The 19,642-nt window shown below is 52.2% G+C and overlaps 1 protein-coding gene across 2 annotated transcripts in view; it reads right to left on the minus strand.

Annotated features, from left to right (window-relative positions):
* Window positions 1–19,642, minus strand: part of PREX1 (phosphatidylinositol-3,4,5-trisphosphate dependent Rac exchange factor 1) — a 187,636-nt gene that overhangs the window by 127,749 nt on the left and 40,245 nt on the right. The gene's annotated exons all lie outside the window — the stretch shown is intronic.

The following is a 19,642-nucleotide window of genomic DNA, read 5'->3' on the forward strand; positions in this document are numbered from 1 at the left end:
CCACATCAGGCTCTGTGCTGACAACTCAGAGCCTGGAACCTGCTTTGGATTCTGTCTCCCTCTCTCTCTGCCCCTTCCCCCACTTGTGCTCTATTTCTCTCTCAAAAATAAATAAACATAAAAAAAAAACCCAGCAGTCAGTTGAGCATCCAACTTTGGCTCAGGTCACGATCTTGCAGTTCATGAATTTGAGCCCCATGCCAGGCTCTGTGCTGTGTCTCCCTCTCTCTCTCTGCCCCTCCCCTGCTCACACTCTGTCTCTCTCTCTCTCTCTCTCTCTCTCTCTCTCTCACACCAAAAAATACACATTAAAAAAAAACTAAGGAAAAAAAAAAGACTCCTGCACCTTACTGTATGTAATTGCACTGCAATAAAAATTACTCCAAAAGTTATTTTCAGCCAAGTGATGGCAGGGGGATTGCTCCCACCCAGCTGGGTTCATCCACTTGCCCACACACGGGTCTCCCAGGCCCTGACAGCAAATGCGCCCTCCGTCTTTAGGCAGACCCCGCGGCCTCTCACCACCCGCATGGCCCTGGTTTCTGTGGGGCCCGTTGCCAAAGAGACGAACCGCCCTCCACACACACACACCCTCCACCACTGCCCCCCGGCCCAGCTTCTGAGAAGATGCCAGAACAGGAAGTCTGCTCTGAGGTTCTGAAGCAAAAAGGTCAAGGGTGGTGGTGCAGGGGAGGGGAAGGCAGGGGGGCCTCCCCACTGAATGAGACGTGTCTTGAACACTGTAGGAGATGCTATCTGGGTGTTTGACGGGTGTCCCCCCACGCACCAGAGGCACAAGGACATCCACAAACACCGGCTTGATGACTGATGGGAGCCTCGAGGAGCCGCAGCACTGGTCATGCCCTGTACGTCACAGGCCATCACATCCCACTGTTGCCGCCCTGCTTAAACCCCTCCAAGAGCAGCTACCACCCTCAAGACAAAACCACACTCCCTACTGCAGCTTTCAAGGCCTTCCATGTCTAGCTCCTATCCCCTCTGGCTCCTCTCCCTCTCCTCGCCTCCCACACCAGCCCCTTTAACCTTCCAAGGACACCCCCAGCAGGCTCCTGCCACAGGACCTTTGTACTGGCTCTTATCTCTACCTGGATACTTGTTCCCTGGTATCCACACAACTCATTTCCTCCCCTCCTTCAGGTCTTTACTCAAACATCACCTCCTCAGTGAGGCCCACCCTGACCACCCTGCTGAAAACTGCCACACCCTTCCTAGTACACCATCACGTTACCTTGTTTTTTTCCCCCATAGCACTTAGCATCCACTAACACTATAAGCTTTTCTAATTTAATATCTTCATTGTGTATCTTTGTTGTAAACCTAAGGGGGGTGAGGGCTTTTGTCTGTCTTGTGCACTTACTGTATTCCCAGCATCTGGTACATAGTAGGTGCTCAATAAATTAGTTGTGGAAGGTAAACCAGAGGCTTAGCATAGGATTCACTTTCTTATAATTTTTTGCATTGTTCCAATTCTCTGTCACGAGTAATGTCTTAACTTCACAACTGAAAAGGAGGCACAGCGGCACCTGGGTGGCTCAGTCAGTTGAGTGACCGACTCTTGACTTGGGCTCAGGTCATGATCTCATCAGGATCACGGGATGGAGCCCCGCATCAGGCTCCGTGCTAAGTGTGAGGCCTATTTGCGATTCCCTCTTTCTCTCCCTTTGCCCCTCTCCCCCGTTTGTGCATTCCCGCTCTCTCCCCCTGCCCTCTCTCTCACAACTAAAACAAAAATTAAAATAAAAATAAAATAAAAAATAATTAACGAATAATGATAGGAAGAATTTTAAAAATAATAAAAAATCAAAAGGCACAATTAGGAATCCAGTCTTAAATGTTTTGTTTTGGGGGGTTTGTTTGTTTTTTAGAGAGAGAGAGAGAGAGCATGCGAGCAGGGGAGAGGGGCAGAGGGAGGAGGGAAGAGAGGGGAGGGAGGGAGGGAGGGAGGGAGAGAGAGAGAGAGAGAGAGAGAGAGAGAGAGAGAGAGAGAGAGTCTCAAGCAGGCTCCACACTCAGCACAGAGCCTGACACAGGGCTCAACCCCACAACCCTGGAATTACAACCTGAACCAAAATCAACAGTCAGACGCTCAACCAACTGAGTCACCCAGGCACCTCAGAAATCCGATTTTAAAAGTCAGGTGAAAGCCATCCTTAGGTCACTGGGACTGATGTCCAAAAGGTGGGTATAAAAATTACCTGAGGGGCTTTTCAAAAGACACATTTGGGGGCACCTGGGTGGCTCGCTGGGTTAAGTGTCCAACTCCTGATTCGGGTTCGGGTTATGGTCTCACGGTTCATGAGTTCAAGCCCCATGTCAGGCTCTGTGCTGACAGCACGGAGCCTGCTTGGAATTCTCTCTCTCTATCTTTCTCTGTCTCCCTCTGCCCCTCCCTGGCTCATGTGCGCGCGCTCTCTCTCAAAATAGATAAACTTAAAAAAAAATTTTTTTTAAAGACACATTTGCCCAGGAGGTTCACTAGGAAGTTCTAGTCTGATTCAAGAAGCCTAGGGAAAGCCAGGGAACCTGTGCCTTGGTTAAAGCTCCAGGACTACCCTGAAGGCCTGGGGAACTTGGGTTCAGGGCAGGGAGTCAGGGAGGGCTGCTCAGAGGAGGAGGACACAGAGGATCCTGGCAAACAGCCAAGATCAGGCTAAAAGCCAATTCCTGGGCCCTGCTATTCAGAGGTCTCCAATTCAGTAGGATGGAAGGGGCTTGGGCAACTGCATTTTTTAGATGTTTATTTATTTTGAGAGAGAGAGCACGAGCAGGAAGGGGGGGCGGGCAGAGGATCTAAAGCGGGCTTTGCACTGACAGCAGCGAACTGGATGTAGGGCTTGAACTCGTGAGCCGTGAGGTCATGACCTGAGCCAAAGTCACTCAACCCACTACACCACCCAGGCCCCCGGCATCTGCATTTTTAAATATGCTTTATATACACTGTGATGAGCCCTGAGGTTTAGGAAGGACTGGCTGAGTCTGATCTTCTGGTTCAGATGTATTAACCACCTTCCGTCAAGAGAACTGAGACCATCACGAGAAAACGAAATCAGGCATCCCAGCAGCACCCACCGCGAGTATTTCAACTTGTCCCCATCAGGATTTGCTCCTGCGCCATTCTGAAGGTGCAGCTGTCATCACAGGCTGTGCATGGCTTGGCGTGTCCCCCTTCCCCGGGTCTGCAGGGGCAAAGCGGCCGTGGCTCGTTTATCTCACCAGTTCCCCATCCGGGGACCTTCAGCTTGTTTCAGGGTCGGGTTCTCACATGCTGTGCTCCGAACACCCCGGGACACAAGGATCTGCCCCCCGCCCCCAACACACACACACTGAGGATTTTTCTAGACTCCATTTTCAAGCGCAGGGTCTCGCAGTCCCGGTGGGGGGGGTTGGGGGGGGGAGCATCGCGTCTGGGAGGGTTCTGCTAAGTCTGCTACATGATTCACCAAAGGATGTGTCCCAGTTCGCTGCCCCCATATGGAACCAAAGGCAACCAGGTTGCAGCCCCGCGAGCACATGGGGAGGAGGAACCGAGGCCCTGAGAGTGAAACATTCAAGGCTGAGGCTCCTTGAGAACTGACTTGACCCTGGACATGGTCCTGACTGCTCCTGCTATCATGGACGCATGTGATCCTCAGAGGGCCCTGTGCCCTGTGCACTGAGCACTCAGCAAGCGGGTTTCGTTGTTACTATTACCTGCGTCTGATCTTCCTAGAGACTTGTCCAACCACAGCCCTGGACAAAAATCAGGGTTCCGGAAAGCTGGGCCAAGTTTTTCAGACAGCACAGGAATGGCCTGGGAGAGCGCCCACACCCCTAAGACGGGACAAGAGGGGCCATCGGTCCACACCCTGTGGGAGGGCCGCTCCTGGAGCTCAGGCCAGCCCTCGCCCCTGTGACACCGGTGACAGGCACACATCCCAGTGTCACGGCTGGACCTTGCCTGCTGGACAGATGCCCCAGGCCATGGCCCAGGGCTGGAGCCAAACCCCTGGGAAAATGCCAGGGAATCAATGACCGAATGAAGGCATGAGTCTGCCGACACATCGGTGGGTGCCCCAAATCTCGCCTCGGTCACCAGCCACAAGACGACCCAGAATCCTCTACTCGGCTCCGAACAGAAGTGGCTGTTCCCTTTTTCTCTTTGCAGAACTTCCCACCACATCAAGCTGAAAAGGAAGTCGGCAACCGGGCAGGAGGAACGGTGACAGAGACGCAAATCATTTCACGTCAGCTGAGGAAAGAGGAACAGGCAGCCTGGGCTCGACGGGGACCTCCGTGCCCTGCTGCTGGGCGGCCCGGGGAGCCATGTGGCACCGCACCACGGCGGACGGAGGCAGCGTCCGGGGAAGTCAAACAAGTCAACTCAGCGACTGTGTCCATGGGCAAGTCCCTACTGCCACTGGCCTCAGCGTCACTCATCTGGAAAATGGGCAAAATAGCACCTTCCTTGAGGGCTACTATGATGGTAGTAAATTTAAATAAGGGAAGATCCACAGAGCGGTTACTGGGACAGGGCCCAGCACGCAGCGTGCACCCCATAAATGTCCGTAACGATTATGAAGTTCAAGCTTTTCACCCTGGCATCTGGCTACCACATCCTGCCAGAGCCTCCTCTGGCTGGGCCGAGGCCCTGCCCCCTGGCCTCCAAGTGCCCCGCACCAACTCCTTTCCTGACCACCACTAACCATGTAAGGCAGCAGCATGTGCCAGGCACAGAGAGGAGAATTAGCCTTCTTGGGACAGAATCTCTTGTGCATTCATTCGGAGAGACTTTACGGAGGCGGTGGCCTAGGGGCTGACACCTCCACTGGGGGGGACAGGCCAGGAGACCACCTGCAACAGCACAGGTCGGAGACGATGGCGGACTCACCCGGGGGGGGGCAGCGGGAGACACAGTCCGATCCTGGATGCACTGTGAAGACAGAGCCCATGGGCTCTCCTGATGGATGGGACGTTTGCGGGGGGGTGGGAGAGAGGAGTGAAGGCCGACCCCCTGGTATCTGGCCTGTGACACGGGCAGGAGGGAGGTCACTTATTGCTGAGACAGGAGAGACTGTGGTTTGGGGGTTGGGGGTAGCGCGAGAATTCATGGGGGGACATTTTAAGTCTCCGCCTCCATGCGAGCCAGTCCGGCAAGGAAGACAGACTGGTAGGGAGTCACTGCACAATGTGGACTCAAATGCAATCGTACTGAGCACTAGGAGGCAGGACTGGGCAAGGGGACCCAGGCGAGGGCGTTCAGGGAAGGCTGCCTGGAGGAGGCACATCAGAGCTGAGGCCAAGAGGCAGAGGAGCTTGAGAAGAGCCAGGGAGGTGAGGGAAAGGGGCACCTCCGTGCATTTTCCACTTTTCTCAGGGCTTCCCTCGCCCTTCACATCCGGCAGGGACACAGCCCAGGAAATACAGGCAGTGAGGCTTCCGTGGTTGAACTGTGGGGTCAGACAGAGAGAGGTTCAAGTCCCGGACCCGCCTCTTTCTTGTGTGGCCTTCAGCTGGTGACTTAACCCCTCTACACCTCAGTCTCCTCATCTATAAAAGGGGGTGACTGTGCCAACCTTCTGGGGCGGTGTGAACCTCTTGAAACCCAGAGGGAGATGCCACCCCCCCCCCCCAATGTGGCATGCCTCCCCTGAGCCCCAGTGAAAGCTGCTTTGTCTGGGAGGCTGGAAAAAGACGGGCAGGGAGCTGCTGGGCCCGCGGGGCAAAAACCACAGGCCTGGAACACCGGCCCCGGGCGAGCCTCCTACCCCCGCCGCCCTGGACATCCCTGCTGGGATTTTCCACTGGTTCAAACTGGGAACTGTGAAAATGCACAGCCTCCCAGTGTGCCACAGGGCGAGGGTGTTTTTCCACAGTGAGGCCGAATTTGGTCTTCAACAGCTGTGCGGGCCAGCAGGGGCTTCCAGAAAGAGGACAGGGGACTGGCTGGCAGGCAACCAGAAGGCAGTTTCTCCTCAGCTTTGGGGAGAAAGGGCACCTGCTGGCCCGCTTCTCTACAAACCAGTCACCACACTCTCGCTCACGCTGTTTCTAGTTCACAGCTCCCAAAACATACGAATTCATTCATTCACCCACTCCACAAAGTACATGGTTAGCACCTACAAAGGCCCAGGCACTGTTCTAGGCCCTGGGGATAGAGAGTGAACAGAAGACACAAAGCTCCTGACCTTACAGAGCTGTTGGGTGAGACACAGGCGATGAACAAAAATACACTGGATATAAACATAACAAAGAAAATCAAGGGTGACGGAGGTGTGAAGGGGAAGGCCTCGCTGATAAAGGGACGATCAGTCGAGATCCAGAAGAAATGAAGGAGTGAGCCATGGAATACCAGGGGAGAACACAGCCCAAGCAAGTACAAAGGCCCTGGGGCAGGGGCCTGCTTCCGGTGTCTAGGCAGTGGGGAGACAGGTGACCCAGGCAGAAAGGCACACAGGCTGAGAAGATGGGACTCTGTCTTTTAAATTTTTTTTTTTAATGTTTTATTTATTTTTGACAGAGAGAGAGACAGAGCATGAGCGGGGGAGGCGCAGAGAGAGAGGGAGACGCAGGATCAGAAGCAGGCTCCAGGCTCCGAGCTGTCAGCCCAGAACCCGACATGGGGCTCAAACCCACAAACCGCGAGATCGTGACCTGAGCCAAAGTCAGAAGTTCAACTGACCGAGCCACCCAGGCGCCCCGATAGGACTCTGTTCTAAGCCAGGCGGGCAAGTCTCTGACAAACAAGGGAAAAATCCGAGTCCTCAGAGCTGGAGGGGGATCACAGCCCCGTTTCCCCCCCGGGACAGTGCAGAGGACTCTAAGGCCTGACACCAACTCCCACGTCCCCCATCGGACCCTCCCCTGGGCTCCCTGGGCCTCATTTGTCCCCATCTGCAAAATGGAGACGCAAGCCCTGCCCAGCCTCCTGCGGGGGTCCCACGAGGAACATGCTGAGGCTCTGAAAGGGGAGGCCAGGGCGTCCCAGAGCCCCGCCTCGGTGCTGCTCTGAACGCTCTGCCCCTGAGAACGGAGCCCCCCGGCCCCGGTGTCGGCTGGGCCCCCAGGGACCCGGCCCCCCTCAGACAGCCTGAAACAGGCGCTCTGGAAGCTAAGGTGTCTGAGGAGGTGGTGCCCGGCAACCAGAAGCCTGCCTGGCAACGGTGGGGCGGGATGGCGGCCGGGTTCCATGGCAACCGGCAGCTGGGGCAGGGGAGGGCGGGGAGGCCGGGCACTGCTTCAGAGGGGGAGTCAGGGCAGGGGCTTCCCAGGCTCCTCTCTAAAGCAGCGGGACTCGTGGCCCCTCAGAACGTCCAGCACCGCCTGCAGGATTGGAGGCCCAGGCCTCCCCGCCCTGCCCTGCCCTGGATCCCCGACTGGTTCACTTGGCTTCTCCGGGCACCCCGCGCCTTCTCCCGAAGGGGGGCCACGCCTGCCGTGTAGGGAGACACGAGAAGCCAAAAACAAGGACAGCGAGCATTCACGGAGAACGCCGTGTGCCCCGCTCAGTGCTATGTGTTCTATGTGCCGCGATCTCACTGAATTCTCCTGGGGCAGATGTGATGATGTACTAATCCCATTTCACAGATGACAAAACTGAGGCACCGAGAAGTAAAGCCTCACACGCAGTGAGGGGCAGAGTCAGAGAGGCTGACCTCCACGCCGGGCCTCCTGACCACGCCATCGCCCCGTGTCTGCTGTAAAAAGGGCCTGGGGTTGGTCCGGTCAGCAAATATTTCTACAGTGTTAATAACAGCGGTAATGACAGCTGCCGATGTTTCCTGAGCGCGTTGTAAGGACCAGGCACTCGGCTGCACTGGCTCGCCTAGTTCCTCGCAACCTTGTGAGGCGGCCGCTGTGAATGGCCCGTTTTACAAAGCAGCAACTGAGGCGCAGGGAGGTGAAGCGGCTTGCCCGGGAGTCTGAAAGTGCAGTTTCTGTCGCCAAAGCCCGCCACACCACACGGGCCACTTGGTAGGAGTCTGATCATCCCAATCCGGGTCTGCCTTTGGAAAAGCCGCCGGGTCCCCACTGCGACGCTCCAGCCTCAAGCCCGTGGCCCAGGGACCCCCCTCCCCCGCCCTCCCAGGGACACACACACCCCCATTCCCCTGGGGGTGTGTCGGCTTTCACTGGGATCCCACCCCAGGCAGCCACGGCCAAAGCTGTTAACCCGTGTCCCTCGGGGCTGGCCACTCAGCTGGACGTTCCCCCCACCCCCACCCCCTGGAATTATCTAGAGAGCCTGTGAGGAAATAAACGGCTTCTTAATGCCACATCACAAGCGTCTGAGGACGGACCTTGAGAGCAAAGAGCCGGGCGGGGCGGTGGAGAAGCTGAATGCTGGCAGGGTCTCTGCCCCCAGTCTGCAGGCAGCCAGAACCACATACGATACATTCTGATGTAACGCAGGCCTTGGGCCTACAGCGTCACCTCTCTGAGGCTCAGCTTCCTCATCTGCAAAATGGGCGGAATGAAGTCGTGCCCCGTAGCAGCAAAGATCTAAGGGAAGACCGTGGATAAGAATCGAGGCTGAGAAATCGAGCCAACAGCACAGCTCTGACGGGATGACGGCCCCATCAGAATCATCAGTATTTCAGACCCCACAGCCAAGGACGCCCCAAGAAGCCTCCACAGGGACTGCCACACCCAGTGCAGTGCCCACGGGAGCCACGCGGGTAGGGCGAATGAGTGCGGCCGGCCAGGTGTGGCTCAAAAGGGAGACACTGGGGACTGTGGCAGCTCCCGTCAGCTGTCAGCAGGCAGAAACGCAGCCACATCTCTGCTGCCCGAGGGAAACCGGGGATCTAGACCTGTGTGGTCACTTTTTCCACTTTCCAAACCCCGTGCTAGCCCATTCTAGAATGCACGCGGAAAGGCAAAGACACCAGGAGAGCCAACACAATTTTGGAAAGAACAACGTCGGAGGAGTCACGCTGCCTAATTTTGAGAATTACTCTAAAGTTACGGTAATCAAGACATGATGTTGCTGGAGAAGACGTCAGACGCTAGATCAAAGGAATGGAGGGAGGAGCCCAGAAACAGACTCGTACAAATATGGCCATTTGATTTCTGACAAAGACACAAAGGCAGTTCAACGGAGAAAGGACAGTCTTCTCGACAGATGGTGCCAGAACCACTGACGTCAGATGCAAGTTAATGACCCTCAACCTAAACTACACACTTTCTACAAAAGTCAGCTCGAAATGGATCATAGATCTGAATGTAAGACTAGAAAACTCTTAGGGGAAAAAAAAAAAAAAAAAAACAGAGGAGAAAATCTTTGCGACCTGATGTTCAACAAAAAAAGTTCTCAGGACATTGAAAGGAAGCTCCATGAGACAAAATATGTGATGAATTAAAATTTTAAACGGCCGCTCTGCAGAAGACACTGTTAAGAGAATGAACAGAGGACCTACAGACTGGGAGAAATATTTGTGAAAGACGTTACCTGATGGGAGAGCTGCATGTAACTCTAAATTCAACAGGAAGATGGGGCGCCTATCGGCTCAGTCAGGTAAGCCTCCGACTTCGGCTCAGGTCATGATCTCACGGTCCATGAGTTCGAGCCCCGCGTCGGGCTCTGTGCTGACGGCTCAGAGCCTGGAGCCTGTTTCGGATTCTGTGTCTCCCTCTCTCTCTATCCCTTCCCTGCTTGCACTCTGTCTCTCTCCCGAAAATAAATAAAAACATTAAAAAAAAGTTTTTTCTTAAATAATAAATTCAATAGAAAGAAAACAATTAAAAAGTGGGTACAAGGCCTGAATATACACTTCACCAAAAAGGATATATGGATAGAAAATATGCACGTTGAAAGATATCCCACATCATCAGACATTCAGGAACGTAAACCACAATGACATCACTGTGCTTCGATGGGAATGGCTTTAAAAAAAAAACCCGATGATATCAAGTGCCCACAAGGATGCGAACCACAGGGTCTCTCGTATGTTGCCGCTGGGAACACAAACGGGTACGGCCAATTTGGAAAACAGTCTGGCAACTTCTGGTGAAGTTACCTATCTACTTCCGGGCATTGACTCTAGAGGAACGAACGTGTCTATTCACACGAAAACCTGTACACGACTGTTTACAGCCACCCTATTCATAATTGCCCAAAAGTGGAAACAACTGGTCTGTCCTTCAACAGGCGAGTGGATGAAAACAACCAGACTATTCACGCGATGGAACACCAAAGGAACAAACCATAGATCATGCACTGACACAGGTGGATCTCAAAGGCCTCAGGCTGAATGGGCTGCATGCCGTATGATTCCACGGACGTGGTGCATTGGTGTTCTGGAAAAGGCAACACTACAGAGGCAGAATCCACATGAGTGGCTGTCAGGGGTTACGCCTATGGTGTGACCCCTCAGTGGCACGCTAGAGAGCTTTTTGGGGGGTCTAGATCGGGACCACAGTGTAGGAACGTGACTCCATACGTGTGTTAAAACTCATAAAACTCTACACCCCCCCCCCGAAAAAAAAAGTCCGTTTTATTACACATGAATTTTAAAAATCAAATGTTTAAAAGATCTCACACTGGGTACCAATACGAACTCAGGGTTTGTTTGGGTTTTGTCTGTTTGTTTTAATATTTATTTATTTATTTTTGCGAAGTGGGGAGAGCAGGCAGAGGGAGACAGAGAATCCCAAGCAGACTCCGCACTGTCCATGCAGAGCCCGATGCGGGGCTCAGACTCACAAACCTGAGATCATGACCTGAGCCGAAATCAAGAGTCGGACGCTCAACCAACCCAGCTACCCAGGCACAGGATTTTTAAAGACATATTCAGAAAGAATGCTACAGAATATAGATGTGTGTGCATGCATGAATTAATATGTAGCCACGTGTCCCCTAGCGCTCTCCCAGAGAGCCCAGGAGCAGTGACACACAGTAGCAACAAACAGACTGAGGCTTCTAAATACCACCCTCCCAAACCAAAAGAACCAGAGTTGCGTGGAAAACTGGACACGTAAAATACAAGATGAGCCCAAAGAAAAAGAAGTATTTTTTTTAGAAGGACGGAGGCATATCAAAAGGGCACAGGGTCCAAGTGGAAAGAGCTCCCCATGGCCAAAGTTGGAACCACTTGAACAAAATAAATAACGACAGGACTGGGGCGCCTGGGTGGCTCAGTCAGTTGGCCGTCCGACTTCGGCTCAGGTCACGATCTCACGGTCTGTGGGTTCGAGTCCCGCGTCGGGCTCTGTGCTGACAGCTCGGAGCCTGGATGGAGCCTGCTTCGGATCATGTGTCTCCTTCTCTCTCTGCCCCAACCCACTCGCATTCTGTCTCTCTCTCTCTCTCTCTCAAAAATAAATGAACATTAAAAAAAAATTTTTTTTTTAAATAATAATGACAGCACTGATTCGAGTCCATCCTGATATAAATGACTGAATGAATAAATAAGTAAATAGGGGCGAATTCTCCCTTACAGGAAAGTTCCAATTAATAAAAATAGAAGGAGTGAAGAAATAGAAATTCGCCATTAGAACACCATAGTAAGAACTGCCATAGGCAAGATTTAAAATAAGTGGGTGAAAATTTAAGCCAAAGCAAGATATTTCCAGTCTCCAAGAATCTCCCCGCCCCCCAAATATCTGGTAATTATAAAGGGAAAAAAGTGTAACCTTCCCATGGAGAATCCTGGCTTTTGCCATCTTAGCTGTGTGGTCAAGATGAACATCACCATTATCGACACCAAGGGTCCCTGGTACAATGCGCTGAGAAGGACACATCACCCCTGACCTATCCCTCCCAATAATGCAGAACCTCAAACCCAAATGAGGGACAACCTATAAAATACTTAACCAGTTCTCTTCAAAAGTGTCAAGGTTGTGAGAGGCAAGGAAAGACCGAGGAATCACCAAACACTGGAACAGACTAAGGAGATACGACATCTACAGGCATATCCTGGATGGCAACCCGGGAAGAAGAGAGATGTGAGTGGAAAACTCCATGCAACCCAAGGAAATTCTGTAGTATAGTGAACAGCATTGTGTCAAGACGAGTTTCTTCATTTTGATCGTTGTACTACATTTCTAGAAAATGCTAACTTAACGGGAAGTTGGATGAAGGATGTACCGGAACTCTGTACTATTTTTGCAAGTTTTCTGTAAGTCTAAAATTATCTCAAAGTCAGAAACCCTGTGCTGGCCAAGCTAACTCATCTACTGGTCAAACAACACACATCTGCACAACAAATGTGGCCCACGAGCCACAGGTCCACCCTTGTGGCTATTATGGACTTAATGTTTGTATCTGACCCCCAAGTTCCTATGCTCAAGTCCTAGCCCCCAACGTGACAGCATCTAAAGGTGGGGCGTTTGAGAGGTAATTAGGTTTAGACGAGGTCACGAGGGTGGCGTTCCCAACACAGGATCAGCGTCCTTATAAAAAGAGGAACAGACACCCATGCTCTCTCTTGGCCATGTGAGGACACAGCCCGAAAGCAGCTGTCTACACACCAGGAAGAAAGTCCTCACCAAGAACTGAGTCTGCCCACACCTTGATCTTGGACTTCCCAGACTCCAGACTGTAAGCAAACAAATGTCTCGGTTAAGCCAGCCAGCCTATGAGGTTTTGTTACAGCGCCCCGAGCAGACGAATACACTGCTCTACAGCTGACACCCCCATTCCTCCAGGGAGGCCCAAGGGAAAAAAACTCTCTGAACTTGGGCGTAGAAGACTCCCCAGGTCAGACACCCCCAGCGACACCCTCCTGATCAGCTCTACGGCCACACGTAGGCTAGAGTCTGTGGCAAAAAAAAAAGAGCACAGGGCTATAAATAGAGCTGGGTTCAAACCCAGGCCCTGCTACTAATTCATTGTGGGAGGACAGGTGACGGAGTCCTCCTCTTCTTCTGAAACGGGGCAAGAGTCAACCTTTGGGGGTTATCATGAAGCTCTGACCAGCGATGAGCGAGCCTTGCTACAAAGTTGCTAGAAAGCTACATGAGCTAACCTTAGGTGTTACTATTTTCTCACTGCAGCAACGCCCGGGGGCTGAAGGGCAGAGACATTACATCTACAACGTACCAGCGGGAAAGGAAATTCCAGCTGAACATGGCTGCACCCGGCTCTGTCTATAGCACTATGAGCCCCAGGACTCTGTGAGGCAAGCAGGCAGGGGAGGAAAATGACCCTCTGCTTACGGATAAAGGCTCCCCTGCTAGGAACATCTGCATACACAGGACATCATCCTACACAGGCACAGAAACACCGCTACAAGAACATTGACTGCAGAACCGTTTGCTGGGTTTTTTTTTTTTTTAATTTTTTTAATGTTTTTATTTATTTTTGAGACAGAGAGAGAGAGACAGAGACAGAGCATGAGCATGAGCAGGGGAGGGGCAGAGAGAGACAGAGAGACAGGGAGACACAGAATCCGAAGCAGGCTCCAGGCTCTGAGCCATCAGCACAGAGCCCGACGCGGGGCTCTCAAACTCGTGAATCGCGAGATCATGACCTGAGCCAAAGTTGGTCATTTAATGGAATGAGCCACCCAGGCGCCCCTCTGCAGGACTGTTTAGACAATTCTAAACAAATCAGGATCCATTTAAGGTATGAAAAACAATGCAGCTATGCAAAAGAACCTCCAGAACTTCCGCTCCTCCAGCACCCATGCACCAGGAGACTTTTCAACAAGGTTCATAGCAACATTGCTCAAAAGAGTTGTGTGATCAGCAGCCTCTGCGATGAGCCCCAGTGAACCCCACCTCCTGGTACTCACAACCTCTGGTACACGTATAGGTCCTGCCACGCTCCATCAGGGTTGTGACCAAGAGACTACAGCTGAGGACAACAGACGGTATGGCACATCCAAGACTAGGTCAGAACAGCTATTGTGGCTTTTACCTATGGCTCTTGGGACCACACCTGGGGAAAGCCACCTGTCATGTCTACCTACGGAGAGAACCACATGGCGAGGAGCTGAGGCTTCCAGCCAACAGCCAGGTGCGGGCGCCATCTTGAAGCAGGTCCTCCGGCCCCAGTCAAACCTTCAGATCCGACTGCACACCTGGCCAGCAGCTTCTCTGCAACCTCATGAGAGACCCTGAGCCAGGAGAACTTCCCAGCTATGCTGCTCCCAAGTACCTGACCCACACAAACCACGTGAGACACGAATGTTTATTACCTGAAGCCTTTAACTTTTAGGGCAACAGATATGGCTAACTTGACTCTGTGCCTCTCATGAGGTTACAGACCAACTGCCCTGGGACTCCAGTTATCTGGGGCCCAGAGGATCCACTGACACAGTGTTGGGCTGGAGGCTTCTGTTACCTCCTTACCATGGGGGCCTCTCCACGCAGCTGTCTCTCAACATGGCAGCTAACTGGCCCTACAGAAAGAGAACGCCCACCACAATCCTTTTATGACTGAGAGTCTAAGTCACTGTCCCCTCCCCCTTATTCCATTCATCAGAAGTGAGGCATTAAGTCCAGCCCACACTCACGGGGAGAGAAAGTATAGGGTGTGAATATGAATAATAGGAGATGGGGATTTGGGGGCCATCTTGAAGGCTGCTTATCACACAGACCAAATCCCCAAAGGATAATGAGTTTGTTTTAACAACAGCAGCAACAACAACAACAATACTGGCTAATATTTATTGGCTACTCACCACGTTCTCACAAGCATGAACACATTTGATCCCTAAAACAACCCTGGGTGCGACACCTAGACTCCCAGACTCCACCCAGCTAGAAAAGGCTGGCTTTTCTAGCCTTTAGGGAAAGCTAAGACCCAGCGATAAGTCAAGGCCAAGCTCTTAGACCTCTTGGGCTCCGACCTCAAAGATGAGAAGGAAAACAGACAGGGGACAATCTCAGGGAAAACATTCCAGCAGAGGGAACAGCAGGTGCAAAGGCCCTGAGACGGGAGTGAGTGCTGTTCTTTGGAGGGCTAAAGAAGGCCCACAGGCTGGGGAGGAGCCAGGAAGGAGAGGTGGTGAGGAAAGGCAGGCAGTGGACACACAGGCTACATTGAGGAGTTCAATTTCCTAAACGACATAAGGAGTCAAGATACTTGGCTTGCAGGGAGTAAGAGGCAGAGAGGCTCAGATTCAACCCGGGAGAAATACACCTCCTGAGCTCTGGACACCTGGGAAACCTCCAAGGGCAAGAGGGACCTGGTCCTAAGGCTTCCAAGGGCACCAGAGGAAGACAAGGCTGGGAACCCATGGTCTGTATTGACAGAACCCCCCACCTCCCCACAAGCAGGTCTTTTGGAACGACCCTGCATCCTTTGCCAGGGCTATGTCTACTCGCATACCCCAGCCACACGCCCATGAAGTCTCTCCCCAACTTCCCACATTCCTGATGCCAGAAACCCAACCACTCGCCAGGAGGCCCCAGCTCCCAGGATCCTTCTAATTTGAGGTTAGCTTCAAAAGGGGAAAGACGTCCGGCTCAGTCTCCCACGAAGACCGAGCAGCCTATGGGTGGTCTGCCTGCAGGGCTGGGGCTGGGGCTGGGGCTGCTCACTGCTCTGCTCCAGAACCCTGCAACTGCCACAGGCCAGTGAGCTTCCAAGGCACTCAGTTTCCCCATCTGCGAAATGGGAATGACCACATCCACACCGGACTTCTCAAAGGGAAATCCTGAAGATTAGAATGTGTCCCGAGGGGCGCCTGGGTGGTTTGCTCGGCTGAACATCCAACTCTTGATTCTGGCTCAAGTCATGATCCCACGGTTCGCGAGATCGAGCGCCGTGTCGGGCTCCGCACTGACAGCACAGAGACTGCTTGGGATTCTCTCTCTCCCTGTCTCTCTCTCAAAATAAATAAACTAAAAAAAAAAAAAAAAAAAAAGGAAAAGGGACACCTGGGTGGCTCAGTCAGTTAAGCGTCCGACTTCGACTCAGGTCATGATCTCACGGTTCATGGGTTTGAGCCCCGCGTCGGGCTCTCTGCTGTCAGCACGGAGCCTGCTTCAGAGCCTCTGTCCCCGTCTCTCTCTATCCCTCCCCCACCCACACGCTCTCTCCCTCTCAAAAATAAGAAACATTAAAAAAAAGGGAAAAAAAAATTTTAACGTGCCCCAAATAGTTCAAGATGCACATATGAGGCTAGCCTAGTAATAAAAATGATGACAGTAACAACAACCTAACATGTACTGAGGAGTTATTACATGCTATATAATAAGATATGTTAATATATTAATAAAAATATAATAAGTTAATAAATAATATGTTATCTATAATAATAAATATATATAATATATGGATGCTCTACAGAAATTCCTGCATACAGTCCTGTCCACAATGCCATGATGAGCCCCTTTTTATACATGAGGACACTGAAGCCCGGAGAGCTGGAGCAGAGGCTGTGAGTTTTACATGGACAAACACACCTACAGGCAAGGGAGCTGAAAACAGGCCCCCATGTCTTCGCAAAAACAACTTTATCCTCATACTCTTTTTAAATTTTTTTAAATGTTTATTTACTTTTGAGAGAGACAGAACACAAGCGTGGAAGGGGCAGAGAGAGGAGGAGACACAGAATCTGAAACAGGCTCCAGGCTCCGAGCTGTCAGCACAGAGCCCGACTCGGGGCTCAAACTCACGGACCGTGAGATCATGACCTGAGCCGAAGTTGGACGCTTAACCAGCTGAGCCACCCAGGAGTCCCCTAACATTTTTTTTTAAATTTTTTTTTAATGTTTTACTTATTTTTGAGACAGAGACAGAGCATGAGCAGGCGAGGGGCAGAGAGAGGGGGAGGCACAGAATCCGAAGCAGGTTCCAGGCTCTGAGCTGTCAGCACAGAGCCCCCCATGCGGGGCTCGAACTCATTGACCAGGAGATCATGACCTGAACCAAAGAGTGACACCCAATGAACTGAGCCACCCAGGCGCCCCTGTCTTCACACTCTTTATCATCACCCTGCAAAGGGCAACCTTACATGAATGACATCATATCATGCAATCATTTCTTTTTATCAAAAAACTTACACATCCCCCAATGGAAAAAAATAATCAACACTGATTCCCTCTTTGTTGATTCTAAGAATTCATGCTGAGTTGCTCCAGAATCCTAAATACTATACCCCAATTAATGAAAATGAGATTCAGCTTACTTTCAGGCCTGATCTTCTTTTCGAAGGTGAAGCCCCCATCCAGCCAACACCCACAATATTGCTATGTTAGGACCCATTTTCAATGGATTCTCAGCTGCACACCCTTCTCCGACACCAGTCATTCTGTGATAGCCAGGTTGTCCGCGATCTACAGGTTGCCGGGCCCACCTTCCAGAAAGGCATTCCTGCCTTCACCGGGAAAAACCTCTTCATGGCAGACAAGAAGCTGATTTGCCCACAGGAACCACAAACCCACCAGAAGAGAAAGCCAAGGGGACTGCTGGCCACGAAGCCTTGAGCAGGGAGTGTGCCCAGTGCCTCCCCCGAGCCCACTGACCCCACAGTGGCCACTTCCCACCCCACCAGCCAAGCAGGAAGCAGCTATCGGCTCCCCTGCCTACGCAGTGGACCCACCCTTGTGGTTCAATGGGTACATTTTATATTATGTGATCAGCACCTCAAGACAGTTTATATTTGTAAGAAGTGCTGATCTGCCTGTGGGGACCCCCTGCCTGGGGGCCCCTCTAACAGGCCAGCTGGGGCATGGCCAACAGCAGGGAGCCCAGCCCCCACCAGTTATACACAGGTAACGGCCAACACCAGGTCAGAGAGCACCATTAGGGCTCACTCATAAAAAAATGCACAGGACACTAAGAGCCACCAGTGTCCTGCTGGGGTCCACTCTGCCCCAAGGAACTGGCTCCAGGGCTCCTCCCTCAGTGGTGCTCAGCCTTGGCTTCAGCCACAATACCAGCCCAGTGCTCCCCAAACCCCTTCCGGGGTGCCTGGCTCCGGGGCGGCACTGTTGTCCCAGCAGGTTCCAAGCTCAGGAATCAAACACGGGGCTCCTCCTCTCACCCCACGGGCGTGACCCTGAGCCCCTCAGCAGCCACAGGGACACATCTCAACCGGCGCCCTCTTGGTTTTTATAGCCAACCATCAAAATTTTACCTCCCCTGATGATCAGGCCCCAGCCAGTGGCCCCTCTTCTATCCTTCCTTTAAGGTACACTTCCAGGTTTTGGATTCGGAACCTCCGACGCCCCAGCAAGAGAAAAAGAAGTGAGCGCATCCCCCAAAATCCATTTCACAAACATTTAGGAGCCCCCTTCCATGGGCCAGGCAATGGAGACGCAGGGCACAGGAGAAACCTGGCATTTACGTCTAGTGAAGGAAGGCAGATTATCAAAAGCAGACAAGTACAACTGACCAGCAAGAGGAGAAAGCTGTTACAGGAAGAATCAAGCTGGGCATGCATGGCGTTTTTTCAGACAGGGCGGCCACGGAAGGCTCCCGGGAGGAAGGATAGTTGAGGGGAAAGAGGCCTAACATGGCGGGGGGGCACAGGTTAGGAGGCAGGAAGGAGTCTGGGGTGTCTGAGGACCTGCAGGAGGGCCTCCAGACAGATGAAGGGGGCAGGTGGGAGGCAGCAGACCCGGAAATGTCGGTTTGTATAGAGCTCCCTGGGAAGGGGACCTCGTGCCACGCTGGAGGTGGGAGGGCAAATGGTAAGACATCCCCACACACACACAGGACCCCTTTGCCAGACAAATGAGGAACAACTACCAAAAAGCAAACCAGTGCCCTTCTGGATTCGACCCTGCAGAGTCACCAGCACCCGTGGCCCAAGACACTACATGCAAAGCCAGCAGAGAGGGAAGCGGTGGAGAGTGGGGATTCTCCCAAACAGTGCCCAGGAGGGAGGGGAGAGTGGTGGAGGGAAGAGAAGGGAAGGGAGTGGGGAGGCAGTGAAGGGAAGAGGGGCGGGAACAGGTCCTTGGAATAGGTGGGAGCATCTCTGCAGTGACCCATGACCCGCCCAGTCCCCACCCCCCACCCTACACTTCGAGAACCTCTAGAAGCCCCACGGAGAACCACATGCTTCTTACCCTCTGGGGCCCCACTCCCTGGGCCTCACTGGTGGCTGTCAAGTCCAGCAAAGCTGAGTGGCCGGCCATGTGGGATGCCCTCCTTCCCCACCATGGTCATGGGTGATGGGTGCCCATCATCCCCTTAGCCCTGGGCCCTCGCTGAGGAAGGACAGAGAGAATTCTTTTAACCCTGGAAATACCAACACCTGTGTCTGCTTGCCCGGACCACAGGCCTACACGACATCTCCGAATGTATCAATCTTATAATCAGGTAAATGTCGGTCCCAACTCTCCAATGAGTTCTGTTAAAAGTCATCATAAAGGTCCTTTATATATTTAAAAAAAAAAAAAAAAGGACTGATTCCAAAACACGACACAGACACACACAACAAGTGCCTGAAGGAACAGGCTGCTGGCCAACCAGGGTCCATGAGAGAATGTTTCAAAGGCCTGAGCCACACTTTTCTAGCTCATTTCCTCTTTCTGCTGCTCATGACATTATAGATTCACATCAAGAACAAAAACAAACAAACAAAAACCTCTTGCAAAAAAAGAAAAACCTACTTTTGCAAGGAATTTTATAAGCAGATCTGGAGGGAAGGGGAAGAACGAAGGAAACTCTTGAAGAAGCTGATTGCAAAACGTGCTTAAAAGAAAGAAAAAAAAAACTTTTAACATAGAAACACCCAACGAT

Source organism: Neofelis nebulosa, chromosome 9 (assembly GCF_028018385.1).
Source record: "Neofelis nebulosa isolate mNeoNeb1 chromosome 9, mNeoNeb1.pri, whole genome shotgun sequence".
Taxonomy (NCBI): Eukaryota; Metazoa; Chordata; class Mammalia; order Carnivora; family Felidae; genus Neofelis; species Neofelis nebulosa.